Below are 16164 nucleotides of genomic sequence, written 5' to 3'. Positions count from 1 at the left end.
CTGGAAAACTTCTTCTTCTGTCAAGTCAACTACTGGACAATGAAACAACCAGTTACCGACTGGAACTTTCAAAACAAAAGCTTTATTCACTTTGCGCGTAAGGGAGACTTTATTGAGGTACAAATGTGATCTGATGATATCTACAAAAATATACTTGTTTTTGAGTATATTTTGTTTGAAAAAGTTGTAGGCTGAACACAAGTGACGCATTATTGTTGCCTTTGTTTCAGCTGTAAACGAAACAACGGACAAAATAATGCAGACAACTGCAGGTAGTATGTGGGTTTTGATGTGATAAAATTTCCACAGTTACCTCCTTTTTTTCTGAAGTTACTCATTTTGGGCTTTTATTTTGAAATCAAAAAACATTATGATTGATCTCAATATTTTGGCTTTGCTGTTGAAGGACATTTTTTTTCTAGTGTTTTTCACCTGTAGTCAGACAAACCTGAGGCAGCAGCTAAACCTTTACTGTCCTCTTCATAATAAGTCAATACCCTCCTTTTAAGCTGCTTGGGTATTTAAAAAGTCCTTGTCTCCTTATTTGTATATTAAATATTCTAGTCATCTCTCTTTTGGTTTTTATCCTCTGTGATTTAAGGGGTCCGCCTGAGTGCAACGGACAATCAATTCTCAGCCTTCTCTAATGGCAGAGTTAACAGTCCTTCCACATATCCTGTCCATTAAAACTAGCCAGGCTAAACATTTGATTAGACCACAGTTGGAGCTGCTCCTATCTCTGCGACTCCAGCACTTAACAGGCTTGTAAAATGCAAAATGCCGGAGGTTTATAGATCGCTCTCTCCTACTGTCCACCCCTTTTAAAAAAGAAAGGATTAATTATTTGGAGGTTAGGAGCACAGTCTTCTATCAGACATGAGCATGTGACTTTGTTTGATAGACTTGTTGCCTCCCTTCTTGGTTCACTTTGGCTCCTTTGAATAGTCTCCCGGCTCAGATGCATGTTGCTAAGGGAAACGGGCCAATGGCAAACAAATGATCCCCAGCCACAGTCAGAATAGTTGATGAACCTGCAGTGAAAATGAAACACCAGCAGCCATATGGCAAATACAGAGGAGCAGTTCATTGTTTGGACCTGTGGGCTGATAACAAGGCCCACATATTTCGGCCCTCCCTTCTGCAACGTGATGATATTCTAAGTAATACGGCACCGTGGTTGCAAATATATGCCCTATATCTCGTTTTTTGCTTGTGTGAAATATAAAGCCCTCTTTGTTTACAAAAATGGAGTCTAACACACAATGCTTTTGTTGCTGCTGAGCTGTTTCCTTTAACAATGATGCAAAAGTGGGCCGTTGGGTTATTGGGTAGTGCATTCCATGAACGCCAGCATGCCGATATGAAAGTTGTAAATCAGATGCACAGAAGGCAGACAGGCGGACCACAGACTGCCCAGTGACCTTCTGCTGATATAGATTTTGTCTCCTCTCTGAGTAGATCTGAATGGTTATATCAGCTTAACACTGAAACATAGGGTTTTTGGTTCCTCTTCTCACATTTGTGCCTGTTTAAATCTATTCAAAATGGATCGGCATCAAAATACGGTAAGATTTGATGTGATACAATTTCTTGCTGGCTAAAAACAAGATTTTGATTGTCAATACATACACAAATAAAAATGAAAATGAAGGTTTAGTGTGTTTAAGGCAACGACATAAGTAGCGGCCTTCCACAGAACAATTTTAGCTGTTGTTGATATGCAAATGTTGTATTAGCCTTTCGTTTTGTTATAGCTATGTATACATGATAAATGATATGATAAAAACATCTTTATTAAGTCTCACAATAGGCTACATTGTGCAATAGGCACAATACGTTTTTACAAAATATGATGACATATATGAGGATACGGTACAATATCCCCCCGTAGTATATTACATTTTAATCCATCAGATTGCCATAACTGTGTGCATGTATGTTTGCATGCTTATGTGCACTTTCTTGCATTACTACTGGTTCAGTTTTTGGGCAGATATCCCATAATGCTTTCTTGGAGCAACGTGAAAGACACCATTTCTAATTTCACTTCCTTAACTCTGGGAAAGCGTATCATGAGAGTCATGTTGTTTACTCCAGAAATACACGGTTTCAGTGTAACTGTTATGCTCTCTAAACTAAGTTTGATGGCATTTCCATTCGGAACTCGACGCAGAAGAAACACATGTGTCTCCATAGCAGGCCTTTGAGCTTGTGACGTTGTGACCCACATGGGTTTGGCATGAAGTGAACAACTCTGGCGACCACAGGACTCTCATAACATTACATAAAACCAAGACAGGCTGAGTGAGAGACATCTGAAAAAGATCAGTACAATATTAGGGAAGTGCACTGTTGTGTCCAAGACAAAAAAATAATAGACACCCTGTGATGGTAACATCTCCAATTCATATCTCTCATTTGAGTAAATATTTAGGCAAGGCAAGGCAATTTTATTTGTATAGCGGTTTCACACAAGGCAGACTCAAAGTGCTTTACATCATAACATTTCATACAATAAAGTGAAATAAAATGCAGAAATTAAAAGACAATTAAAAACAGCAAATAAAATTATAAATTAAAATCTTATTTAAATTGTTTAATTAAAGGCAGAGGTTAAAAGTGCAATGTAGGTAAAATTTAGCAGAAGGCAAAGCTGAACATAAAAGTTTTCAGTCTTGTTTTAAACGTGGTCAGAGTTGGGGCAAGTCTTAAATCTTCAGGAAGTTTATTCCAGCTGTTTGTTGCGTGGTAACTAAATGATGCTTTCCCATGATTTGTATTTACTCTGGAAATCACTAACAGATTGGTGTCAGAAGATCTTAGTGATCTTGAAGGCTTATGTAGTGGAAGCATATCAGTGATTTACTTTGGCCCTAAACCATGTAGTGATTTATATGTGAGCAGTAGGATTTTGAAATTAATTCTCTGACATACTGCGAGCCAATGTAAGGTTTTAAGAATTGGTGTAATGTGCTCACATTTTTTGGTCTTTGTTAGAACTCTAGCAGCAGCGTTCTGAACAAGCTGGAGCTGCCTGACAGTTTTTTTTGGGAGACCTGCAAGGAGACCATTACAATAGTCTAGCCTACTAGTTATTTGAAGAAAACAAAAGTCTAAAGGCCCTCTAGTAGCCTTTCGGGTTCCATTTTATTACTTCCCACAAAAGGGTGTGGGGTTATGAACGGATGCAATGAACAATGATTTTTTTTCTATTCTTATGGCCTTACTGGCAGGGGGGCTAAAAATATCACTTTTCCCGAGGATGTCTCTAGAGGAAACACAGCATGGATGCACTCAACAAGTTTTTGGCATCTAAATATATAGTTATGTGATTATACCATATGTCATTTTGGCTTGAGGCTGGTACTAGAAGAGAGCACATGGAGTGTCCAAAATAAGTTCAATTTTCATATGCCCATTATATTGACATTGGCATTTTTGGTGTCCAAATCCAAATGATGGCCTTAATTTAAGGTAACAAGGTAAAACCAAGATGATGAACGTGGCGCACGGGTAGAGAGGGTTGGCAAGGTTGGCGGTTCAAGCCCCAGCTGCTCCATGTCCCATATTGAAGTGTCCCTGAGCAAGACACCTAACCCCTAATTGCTCCCCAGGCAAAAATGTAAAAAGCTATGGCCTATAAATGCAATGTAAGTTGCTTTGGATAAAAGCGTCATCTTAAATGACCTGTAATGATTCTGCACAGACAATTTTATTTCAATTCAATTTTAACTCTAAACTGGTGTTTATTGTCCCAATCGTGTCAGTGTTAAATAAACAGTCAACAAAATGTTATCAATTTAACTCAGAATAAGTGTTAAATACACTGTACGTAGTCACAACATCAAGAAGTGTGACAGTGGTGTACAGCTACATTTCAAACCTATCAAAGAGTTAACTTAACTCTACTAAGTGTCGGAAATAAATCGGCTCAGTGTTAAATACACTCTATGTAGAGTTAAAAACCCAAGTCCATGGCACTGGATAATGACTCCAACTCTTTTGTACAATTGACTCTGTAACATTTGAATCAACTTTTTGCAGTGTGATTTCAACTCTGCACTTCAACACGTTTGCCTAACACTAAATTAACTAAGAATTTTGCTGTGTAGCCTATTAGTTCAGTTAGGCTTTACTTAGGAGCAGCTTTAACTAGATGCTAAGGTCTGTGTCCTAACGTGCACGCCATAGATTGTGTATAAGAAGTAGACATAAAGACATCACCTGGTTGGTGGATTCTGTTTATAAAACCTCGAGTGCGGGAACATAGGTGTCACCATCTCGGGTTTTGGTCAATGCCATCCAAGCTTTTTGAAACCAGAAGTAACCCTACACAAGAGGGTGGTGTGCTAAGTACAAACAATTGCTGAAGAAGACATTTTCAGATGACCAAATGAAAAAACGTTTAAAGAGTTAAAGTTCAAAGCAATTTCATTGATGCAGGACTGTTTGTTTACTGAAGGCTAAGAGCTAAAGCTTCAGGCCTCGTTTGTGGAGAACGCTGTGTTAAAGGATTACAATTTGAATCTGCACTATAGGACAAAACACAGAGACAAAAACAAGAATTGACCGATGAAGAGCTGGTGCGGCCCTCATGGTTTGCTAGCCAAGCTGCAGAACCAACAAGGACTTTTTACCAAGCTTCACAAATCCACGGAGGGATCAGTCAAGACCAGTTATGTGGTATTCCACAAAAACACTTATTTTCTGAGGGGGAGTTTATCAAAGAGTGTTTGCGCTATTATGCCCTGAGAAAAAAGGTGTTTGTGGATGTGCCGCTCTCCAGATGAACCGCAACAAGAAGGATCAAGTTTCAGCTGCAAAACAAGGCATATCATTTGGGCTTTTTCTCCTTGGCTTTGGATGAGGGCTATGATTGTGTGTGACACAGCCAAGTTACTCGTCTTTGTATGTGGGATAACGGAGAACTTTAAGATTACAGAGGAGCTGGCAGCGATGCAGTCAATGAAAGGGACAACAACAGGAAGTGATTTGTTCACGGAGGTATACGCATGCTTCGAAAAGCTGGGACTGAAATGGGACAAACTGGTATGTATCACATCTGATGGTTGTCCAAATCGGCCATGGAAAAATGTTGAACAAGAAAATGCTCTTATACATCCGATGGTGTTAGGTAAGTCAGTGCTAAAGTGTTCAATTCAACTGTTGAATCCGGGAGCTCCTGTCCTACGCTCCAACCGCTATGCATCACAAGCCTTCATTTCTAAATACACATTCATTAGGGCGACTAACGTACAAAACACATAAAACTGTCTCATAAAGCTTTTCATTTAGATGCTTTCATTTAGATGCTATGAATCAAATGGAAGCAAAGTTCACCTGGCTGAGTGTATTTGTTCAGGGTCACATCGCACAATCTCTCTTGGTGATGTTTGAGGCCCTGGTGAGTGAAAGTTATACTGCTGTTGTGGGAAACTAAACTCTGAAAAAGGATCTTTATTCTTTTCATTCTGAAACACAAAGAATCTCAGCTAGCATTTGCCGCAGCGAGTTGGACAAAGTTCCAATCCAAAATGTGCTTTACAATCAAAGCTTTTCTGACATCCAAAATGATACCCATTATAGCACCTTATCTACCTTAAGTAACATCTCATTAAGCTATTTTGAGCATCCATTGTAAGTAAGTCATAATATATTGATTAAAGTAAGGATTTTCTCAGACATGAATGGACCATTCTTGACAGCTCTGCTATTTTCAACAGGCAGATTGTTTTCTATTTCCTACTCTGAGCCGATGGAGCCCATCATTAGGCACTTAAATGATGAAAAACATTCTTCTGTTTTTCTCACAGTGTCATTATGAGCAGCTGCTGGCCTGCACAGCATCGTTCTCATCAGCAGGAACAAAAGACAACGCTGCTCAAAAACGACACTGATAACACAAAATGTAATTAAAGGCAGTGGCAGAGAGGGGTCTGGCATAGCAACTCTGCCGGAACTAACAAGGATACACGGTCTGGTTTGTCCGGAGATATAACGAACAATGGCAAAAAAGAGGGCCTGTTTGTGCATGCAGAGCTGGCAGAGTCTGCTGCTCGTTTGACATTGTTTGACCTCATTACCTCGGCAGACACGACAACCCCATGCCAAGAATGGCATGCAGCAATGAGATGGACCCACGCAAACCTTTTGTCCATAATCCTCAAAACAATCCACAATTTCATGAAAGAAATTAAATACTGTTATTATTGTCACAATAGCAGTGAGCGGAGAATGCAAGGGGAGTATCTGTATTTCAGCATAATTCAATAATTCTTTTGTGTGGACATATTTCCCACCTATACCATGAGGTTTATTAGTGTATATGAAACAGAGACCTTCTGAAAAAAGGAGACTATACACATGGTTTATGCGAACTCTGCAACCCGGGATATTAGTCTTTGCAAAACAGGGTACATTACAAATGTTGCATCAAGTTATGACATTTTTTCCTTTCCTTTTCTGCATTCGTATCAAATGAGTGATAGGAAATACTCCAGGTTAAAAGCCAGAGTTGTTAAAGACATTGGGTGGAAAATGAAACTTTGGAACTTGTTGGAGCTATATTTTTATTTTTGTTTATTTTGGGTTTAAGTTAATTTATAGCCTTACTTATTTCTTTTTCTTTTCCTGTTAAAGTTAATTTGGTGTATTTTGTATTTATGCTTTACTCGTATTGTCGTTTATTGGTCACATGGTGTTATGTTCATTTGCATAAGTAGGTCAAGGTGGGAGGTACTTCAGGCACGAGGGCATATGGTTTTTTACCAGCGTGAGAGAGGCAGCAGAAATGTCTGTGAGCTTGCTTATGTGTGTGAATAAACCGCCTCAAACTCAATCTTGTTATGGACATTACTTTGCTTTGGTACCTCTGAACCTGCGTAAAGCCTAACCATGACGTAGCCTCGAGTGGCCATTTGAGAAGTTTGTTATTATTTGTTTTTGTTTAAGTTTATGGACAAATAGCCACTACATTAAGTAAAAAACCCGCCCTGGATATATCGTTGGTTTACGTGGATACTGGACTTGTCGTTTGCTGGATTACCGTTTCGAAAGTGGATTACTCACCTGGATGCGGGAGACAAACAAAGGAAAGGGCCTAGGAGTGACGGAGGTGTGGGCTGGATACAGTGCAAACATCGAATAATACGACCCATCCGACAGTGTAAAGTTTCCCTGGACACCGTACTGGATAACGGTGAAGCTACTGGAGCGCTGGAGCTGCACTACGGAGTGGAGGATATTATTTGCTGCAATTTGAATTCGCAAAGGCCCAAAGCCTTCACAGGTAACGCGCACGGCCGCGCGCAACAACAGCTACTGCGTGCATTCAACTCCGTGTACAAAGGCAACCACCGCAACAAACAAAGTTCCACAAGGTATGTGCTGTATTCAATCTTTGCAAACAACTGTGTGTGTACATGACCGGCATCAACAAAGGGTAAAATGTCTGACGTTGCATCTAAAGCCAAAAGCGACACGGCGCTTCCTACAAGAAGACGCACAAGTTTTACTGCTAAAGGAATGATGTTTTTTATGCAAACGTGTCAGGAAAAGAGATCGATGCAATGCAAACGAGCCAAATCCTACATGAATCAGATGGATAAGTTGATGCATTCTGCAGACAATATTGATGCAGTCAAGTCTCTTTTGGATCAAATAATAATATGTGTTGATGAGGCAAAACATCATTTATCATTTGTGTCACTGGACATACCTCAGGATGAGAAGGAGAAACAAGATAAATATTTTGAACGAAAGGAGAAGTGTTTTTCAAGCTTTATTGATGACGTCAAAGGCTGGTTATCAAATACAGGCCATTCATATGAACTTCCAATTAAACCACCTGATAATCAAACTGATATTGGGCCTGAGGACAGTGTATCCAATAAAGGTTCTGCAGCGCGTTCAAAGGCTGGCTCTAAATTGTCAAGGATTTCATCCAGTGCATCTGCAAAAATATTAGCGCAAGCAGAGAGAGCAGCATTACAGGAGCGCATGGCTGCTCTAAAACAAAAGCACACTTTGGAGGCGCAGGAGGAACAAATAAGACTTGAACAAGAGGAATTACGGAAGAAACGGGAACATTTAAGGAGAGAAAAGGAACAACTTGCTCTGGAGGCAGAATTAAAGGTGACAAATGCAAAATTGGAGGTTCTGCAAGTAAGCTCAAAGTGTGGCTCTAAAGTGTCAAGATGTGCATCTCAAACATCAAGTGGCATGAATTCTTACTTGAAAAGGTCAGAAATTCAAGGGACATATGAACTAAATCTGAATGCTGAACGCTATGTGCCCACCAATAAAAGCTCTGAACCTACCTCCAGTCGCTTGTTAAATTCTGTCCCTGTTGGTGTTCAACCCAAACATGTTGTAAAACAAATACCCATACCTAATGTCATTTCTGTGTTTCAAAGGCAAGGTACACAATCACTTGGTTCGCAAGATGTTTGTGACGATAATCAACCCACCAATTCTCTGGACATTTTGAATATCATGCAGCGTCAAAATGAAATAACTGCGCTGTTGGTCCAACAAAACACAGCCTCTGCTCTGCCTATGAGAAATATACCTGTATTTGATGGTGATCCCCTGTATTTCAAATCTTTTCTCAGAGCCTTTGAAAATTGCATTGAGGATAAAACTCAAAATTTCAGTGATTGTCTGTACTTCCTAGAACAGTACACTAGGGGGCAACCAAGAGACATTGTAAGAAGTTGTCAGCATATGCCCTCTGAACCAGGTTATCAAAGAGCAAAAGCGCTTTTGATTGAACATTTTGGCAGTGAACATAAAATCTCTTCTGCTTACATGGACAAAATCAACAACTGGCCCTCAATAAAACCTGAGGATGTTAACGCTCTGCAGTCATTCGCTTTGTTCCTTCGAGGTTGCTCCAACATAGTACATCATATAAAGTACATGAAGGAGTTGGACATGCCAGCTAACCTCAGGACAATCCTAATGAAACTCCCATACAAGCTGAGGGAAAAGTGGAGAAATGTGGCATGTGACATACTGGAGCAAACTGGAAGCAGAGCAGTGTATGTTGATTTTGTGAATTTCATTGAAAAACAAGTCAAAATTGTTTCAGATCCTCTGTTTGGAAATATTAATGATGTTTCTCCAGCCAGCTATACAAAGCTATCCATGCAAGTTAAGCAGAAAAGGAAAAGTGGTACATTTGCCACCAGCATTAATGCACCAAAGGATGGACATAAAGAAATGGAAAACTTGACAGCTCACAGTAACCAGCTCAAATGTATGTTCTGCTATCTTACCAATCACACTCTGGAAAAATGCTTTCAGTTTAGAAGAAAGACACAACAGGACAAGATTCAGTTTCTAAAGGAGAAGGGCGTTTGTTTTGGGTGCTTGAAACATGGACACACGAGCAAAGACTGTAGGGGTCGGTTGGATTGTGAAGTGTGTCACAGGAAACATCCATCTGTCCTGCATGTGGAGAAGGAGGATACTACAAGGATAACCTCCAAAGAAACTGTGAGCACTGTATCCGGGAAGCAGCAGACGTGTGGTCATATTGGGGCTGGTGAAGAGGATATTGCAGTTTTTTCCATTGTGGCTGTGCAGGTGAAAAGTCGGAAAAGTAATAAAGTTGTGCATACTTATGCTTTCCTGGATCCTGGGAGCTCTGGGACTTTCTGTACTACAAGTATGGCTGAAAGGCTGGGAGTATCAGGAAAAAACTGTAATGTAGTGTTGAGGACAATGGGGCAGACTAAAACCATTAGCACTACTATAGTAACTGGTCTGGAGGTGTCTGGATTTGACACCGATGACTTTATTGAGCTACCATCTGTTCTGACACAAACAAAAATGCCTGTATCTAAAATCAATGTGCCATGTCAGGATGATGTTGCCAAATGGGCGTATTTGAGCAGCATTAGGCTACATGAAGTAGATGCAGATGTAGACTTGCTCATTGGAACCGACTCGCCTAAAGTTTTGGAGCCATGGGAACTGATAAATAGTCAATGTGGTGGACCGTATGCAGTGAGGACCAGAGTTGGCTGGGTCATAAACGGGCCTCTTCGTGCTGGAAACTCTGAAGGTACTGGTGTCAAATCAGGATGCATAGTTGTAACTGCTAATCACATATCTGTGGAACACTTGGAAAGTATGTTGATGCAACAGTATAATCATGACTTTACTGAAAGAACAAGTGATGAACAACTTGAGATGTCAAGAGAAGACATTAAATTCATGAAAATTGTGGAGAGTACGACAGTGCTTAACAATGAACATTATTACATTGACTTACCTTTCAGAATTGACGATCCTGTTTTGCCAAATAATCGCTGCATTGCACTACAAAGACTCCAAAGCCTGAAGAGGAGATTTAATAGAAATAGTTCATTCAAGGCTCAATACGTTGATTTCCTTAACAACATGTTAGAGCAAGGATATGCAGAAAAGGTTCCCACAAATGAGCCCACTCTGGAACAAGGAAAGGTGTGGTACATTCCCCACCATGGTGTACATCATCCAACCAAAGGAAAGTTGCGTGTTGTGTTTGATTGCGGCTGTACCTACAAAGGTACATCATTGAACAGTCAGCTCTTGCAGGGCCCAGACTTCACTAACACGCTAATTGGTGTCCTTCTTCGGTTTAGAGAAGAGCCCATCGCTGTTATGGCTGATATCAACGCCATGTTCCATCAGGTCCGGGTGCCATATAAGCACGTTAACTTCTTGCGCTTTCTATGGTGGCCCAATGGAGACGCTACAGCGGAGCCAGAGGAATACAGGATGTGCGTGCATTTGTTTGGAGCTGTATCCTCTCCAAGCTGCTCAAACTATGCACTGAGGAGAACTGCTGAGGATAATGCACTGCAATATTCACCCGATGTCCTTCGTACAGTCAAGACAAATTTCTACGTGGACGACTGTCTTAAGTCCACTGTGACAGAGGAAGATGCAGTGAAGCTCATACATGGATTAACATCTCTCTGTAAAAAAGGTGGCTTCCATCTCCAAAAGTGGGTCACAAATAACTCAAATGTGTTTGCACTTATTCCTAGCAACATCAGAGCAGTGGGTTTGGAGAACATGGATTTGGACAGGGACCAACTCCCTGTGGAAAGAGCTCTGGGGATGCAATGGTGTGTTCAAGGAGATACGTTCAGCTTCAGGACTGCAGTGCAGGAACGTCCACACACTAGGAGGGGCATCCTTTCTGTGGTGAGCTCTCTTTACGACCCGCTGGGTTTTTTGTCTCCTTTCATAATCCCTGCCAAGTTACTGTTACAGGAGCTGTGCAGAATGAACTTCAAATGGGATGAGCCAGTTCCCTGTGATGTCTCTGAACATTGGTCTGAGTGGCTCTCTGAACTTCAACATATGAGTGGATTTAAAGTGGAACGGTGCATTAAACCCAAAAACTTTGGAACACAATTGAAAGCAGAACTGCATCATTTTTCAGATGCTAGTCAAATAGGATATGGCACTGTTTCATACTTGAGATTGGAGAGCACTGACAATGTGCATGTTTCATTTATCACAGGCAAAGCTCGTGTCGCTCCTCTAAAGCAACTAACCATTCCACGCCTTGAGCTTGCTGCAGCTGTGCTTGCTGTTCGAGTGAACACAATGCTGTTGAAAGAGCTACAGTTGCCATTGCAAAGGTCATTCTTTTGGACCGATAGCACTACTGTTCTCAAGTACATCTTTAATGAAACAAAGCGCTTTCACACATATGTTGCCAATCGTGTCAGCACCATAAGAGAATCCACAGACAAAGATCAGTGGAGGTATGTAAACACCAAAGACAATCCTGCAGATGAAGCTTCTCGAGGACTAAGAGCTCAGGAGTTTGGAAAAGGAAAATGGCTAAAAGGACCGGACTTTTTGCACTTGCCCCCCACCAGATGGCCGAAACTCGACTTGGACGCCTCTTCCATTCCATCGGATGATGCAGAGGTGAAAAGGGAACTTAAGGTGAATGCTGTTACAATACACAGTGACAATCCCCTCAGTCAGCTCATTCACTATTTTTCATCCTGGAGAAAGCTTAAAACATCAGTGGCCTGGCTGTTGGAGCTGAAAGAAAGACTTTTACTTTTGAGCCGAAAGAGAAAGGAATATGTGGTCAACCAGAATGAGAATGTGGAAAAGGAGATTAAAAAATTCAAAGCCGCACTTGGAAAATCCAACTTGACACCAGAGCGGTTGGAGGAAGCCGAAAAGGCAATAATTCAGTTTGCGCAAAACCAAAGATTCAGTACTGAAATTTCCTCACTAAAACATGACCCAAAGACTGTTTTTAAAGACAGTCCTCTGTATCGCCTCGACCCCTTCATCGAAGATGGCATCCTCAGAGTTGGTGGACGTCTGTTTAAGTCTGTTCTGCCGTGGGAGGTAAAGCATCCTGTGATTCTGTCAAAGGATTTGCATGTTTCCCAGCTCATATTGCGTTACATCCATTGCCAACTTGGACATGCTGGACGCAATTACATGCTGCACAGATTGAGACAGAAGTATTGGATCATAAATGCCAACTCTGCGGCCAGGAAGATTCTCTCACAATGTACAGTGTGCAGAAGGTACAGAGGAAAGCTTGGAGAACAGAAGATGTCCGACTTACCGGAGGAACGAGTTGTGCCTGATAACGCACCCTTTACAAATGCGGGAGTGGACTATTTTGGACCATTGGAGGTGAGGAGAGGGAGAACTGTGCTGAAGCGATATGGAGTGATATTTACCTGTATGAGTGGCCGCGCAGTACACCTTGAGGTGGCACACTCCCTCGACACAGACTCCTGCATTAATGCTGTGCGAAGATTTATCTGCAGAAGGGGACCTGTGACAAGTATAAGGTCAGATAATGGCACAAATTTTGTTGGTGCGAAGAAGGAACTGAGGCAGGCATTGGCCGCTTTAAATCACTCTAAAATTGAAAGGACTTTTGTGCAGGAAGGAATGACGTGGAGTTTTAACACCCCAGCTGCATCTCACCAAGGTGGCGTTTGGGAGCGTCTGATTCGCTCTGTGCGCAGTGTACTTATCTTTGTTATTGGACATCAACTGCTGGACGAGGAAGGCCTGCAAACGCTGTTTTGCGAGGTGGAGGCGATACTCAATGACCGGCCAATAACTAAGGCTTCAGAAGATCCCAATGATTTAGAAGCGCTTACTCCAAATCACATTCTCCTGTTAAAAGGCAAGCCCATTCTGCCATTAGGTCTGTTTGAGAAATCTGATCTGTACATTAAGAGGAGATGGAGGCAAGTGCAGTACGTTGCGGAGCTTTTCTGGAAAAGATGGACAGCGGAGTATTTGCTTGTAATGCAAGAAAGGCAAAAATGGACGAAGCAAAAGAGAAACTTTATTCCAGGAGATATTGTCGTAATCGCTGATGCCACAGCTCCAAGAGGCTCATGGATGATGGGCAGAGTGCTAAGCGCCATAGCTGACTCCCGAGGACTGGTTCGCTCTGTGAAGGTCCAAACGAAGATCAGCGTCCTGGACAGACCAATAACCAAGCTCTGTCTTCTCTTGGAGGCTAATAATTGACTATACAACTCATTCTTTCTCCTATCTCTGTCTTCCATCTGTTTGTTTCTTTCAGATATGGAGAATCCGAAGATGTGAAGATTCCAGTTTAATGCTTAAGCTACAATTAGAAAATAGCTCCTTTGTGTTAAAGCTAAGGTTAATTGTGGGTAAAGTACCGTTACAATTAGGGGCTGGGTTGTTGGAGCTATATTTTTATTTTTGTTTATTTTGGGTTTAAGTTAATTTATAGCCTTACTTATTTCTTTTTCTTTTCCTGTTAAAGTTAATTTGGTGTATTTTGTATTTATGCTTTACTCGTATTGTCGTTTATTGGTCACATGGTGTTATGTTCATTTGCATAAGTAGGTCAAGGTGGGAGGTACTTCAGGCACGAGGGCATATGGTTTTTTACCAGCGTGAGAGAGGCAGCAGAAATGTCTGTGAGCTTGCTTATGTGTGTGAATAAACCGCCTCAAACTCAATCTTGTTATGGACATTACTTTGCTTTGGTACCTCTGAACCTGCGTAAAGCCTAACCATGACGTAGCCTCGAGTGGCCATTTGAGAAGTTTGTTATTATTTGTTTTTGTTTAAGTTTATGGACAAATAGCCACTACAGAACTAAAGTGCAGTTCGAACTTTTTAAATGCCACTTTGAAATTGTTTAAATGCCACTTTAAAAAGTTTACACTGCACTTCAAAGTCCTTTTGTATTTTATATTTCTTAGCTTCACCACCATGCAAACAGTTGTTTTATTTTCCAGGGTTTTCAAAAAGACAAGACTGTAATGTTACTGACTCAAGCCATAACTGACTGGTTGTTCCAATGCGTTTATTTCACAATTCCAACATGTAATAGCATTCTCGTTGTATATCTGTCTTTTTCTCACCCGATCCTAGATGCTCTATGTATGCCCCAACCACAGGGGCTTCCACCTGGTGGACACTCCTATCTGCTACTGATTATTGTGAAATAGCAACAAATTATACAACCGTCTGTCACGGGTCAGAGCCAATGATGTAATAGACATTGATTTTCAACAAAGTCAAAGTTCACTTTTTAACATAGTCGTGTGAGCAGTGCTTTTGGCAGGAAAAGCTACTCTTCTTAGAAACTGCTTAAAAACTGCTTTCTGGGTGGGTAAAGAATTACAAACTTCGTCTTTGCTGAATATGCTTTCAGTCTGATCTAATGCAAGCAGCTGTATGGTATTGATTAACAGTGCCATTTCTGAATCATACACAACCTTTGTGGCCTCCCAGGTCCTGCAGGCAGGCCATAAATACATAAATAATACAACAGCTCAGGGGGGCTGTGAAAATTACAGAGAGAAAAGAAAACAATCTGCTCGCTGCCTACATGTCCAACCTGTTGATAGAAAGGTTTGTACACAAGAGAGAGACGACAGGAGGAAAACCAGAAAGAATGGAAGGTATAACAAGATGAGAACAGGAAAGGGGGGAAGGAAAACACAAAGTGATTGATGGTTATCTGAGCCAATAATGGCAGCTGTGTGTGTGTTGACAGTCATTGTAATCATTTTGAGCCAACCTTGAGATTAAACTAAGTAGTAGTAGGGTTGAACTATACTTACTTACTACAAGAAACTTTAAAAATGTGTTTTTGACGTCCATAGCAATATTGTTGCCATGCAAGTCAGTCTGCTCTGTTCAGTACTGGTTTGGGGTTTGCCGTACTTTGTGCATCCAGCAGGGCACACACAAGTTTTTCTCTGGTATTCTGCAATTGAGGCTTTATCACAATGCAAGACCTGTGTGAAGTCAAGGCGGGGTGGTAGATTCTCTGCAGTGTTAATTTTGGCAGCTATTTTTGATTTAGTCTTAGTCTTTAAACGAAAAATGCATATTAGTTTTAGTCATATTTAGTCATTTCAATCCTTTTCAGTTTTAGTCTAGTTTTAGTCGACGAAAACTAGACTAAAATGTAATTGTTTTAGTCTAGTTTTAGTCACATTTAATAGCCATATTAAACTCCTTTTCTTCCCTTCTCAGGCCCAGGAAACCCCTGTGTTGTGTCTACAGCTGCATAATAGTCTAGCTTGCAGTACTTGGTTGTCCATTAGATGTCCCTCCTGGGACAGGTCTATAGCAGGGGTCGGCAAACTTTTTGACTCGCGGGCCACAATGGGTTGTAAAATTTGACGGAGGAGCCGGGCCAAGAACAAGTGTTTGTGTGAGCTAATATAAATGACATGTGAAAAATCATTACATGAAAGGATTTGGATTTTAACAAGTAGCAAAGCATTTATTTGCAAGGCAATTTAACAAATTGGCAAAGGTGTAACAACTTCATGAGGACCAGGGATCTAAACGCAACACTTTGTTGTCTTTGTCTGTTTACTTTTGCTTTTGACACGGCCACTAGCAACTTTATGGTCCTTTACTGTGAAATTGCTTGTCCCATCAAAAGAGACCCCTTAACGTCCTACAATCGTTGCAATACATCCACCGTCTCATCCACCGAGGAAACGCTGCCTGACGTCGCCAGAGAACAGAGCAGAAAGGTTCGACAGTCTGTTAAACGGGTCTTCATGTTTCTGTGAAGCAGCGCGGCTTCAGTTTAACAGTCAGCTAAACCGAGTACAAACCGTACTTTGCCTGTCTCTTGTCTGTTAGCTGCGTGCGAATTTA

At 41.1% G+C, this 16164-nt stretch overlaps 1 long non-coding RNA gene across 1 annotated transcript; it reads left to right on the top strand.

Annotated features, from left to right (window-relative positions):
* Positions 1 to 6553: 6553 nt before the first annotated feature.
* On the top strand, positions 6554 to 13994 carry LOC120817296 (uncharacterized). The gene is made up of 2 exons (XR_013454535.1): positions 6554 to 7379; positions 11040 to 13994. It is a non-coding gene; the product is annotated as an uncharacterized LOC120817296 (long non-coding RNA).
* The last annotated feature ends 2170 nt before the right edge of the window (positions 13995 to 16164 follow it).

This window comes from Gasterosteus aculeatus, chromosome 21 (genome assembly GCF_964276395.1).
Source record: "Gasterosteus aculeatus chromosome 21, fGasAcu3.hap1.1, whole genome shotgun sequence".
NCBI lineage: Eukaryota > Metazoa > Chordata > Actinopteri > Perciformes > Gasterosteidae > Gasterosteus > Gasterosteus aculeatus.
The sequence above is the reverse complement of the archived record's forward strand: the minus strand, read 5'-3'. Positions and strand labels throughout refer to the sequence as shown.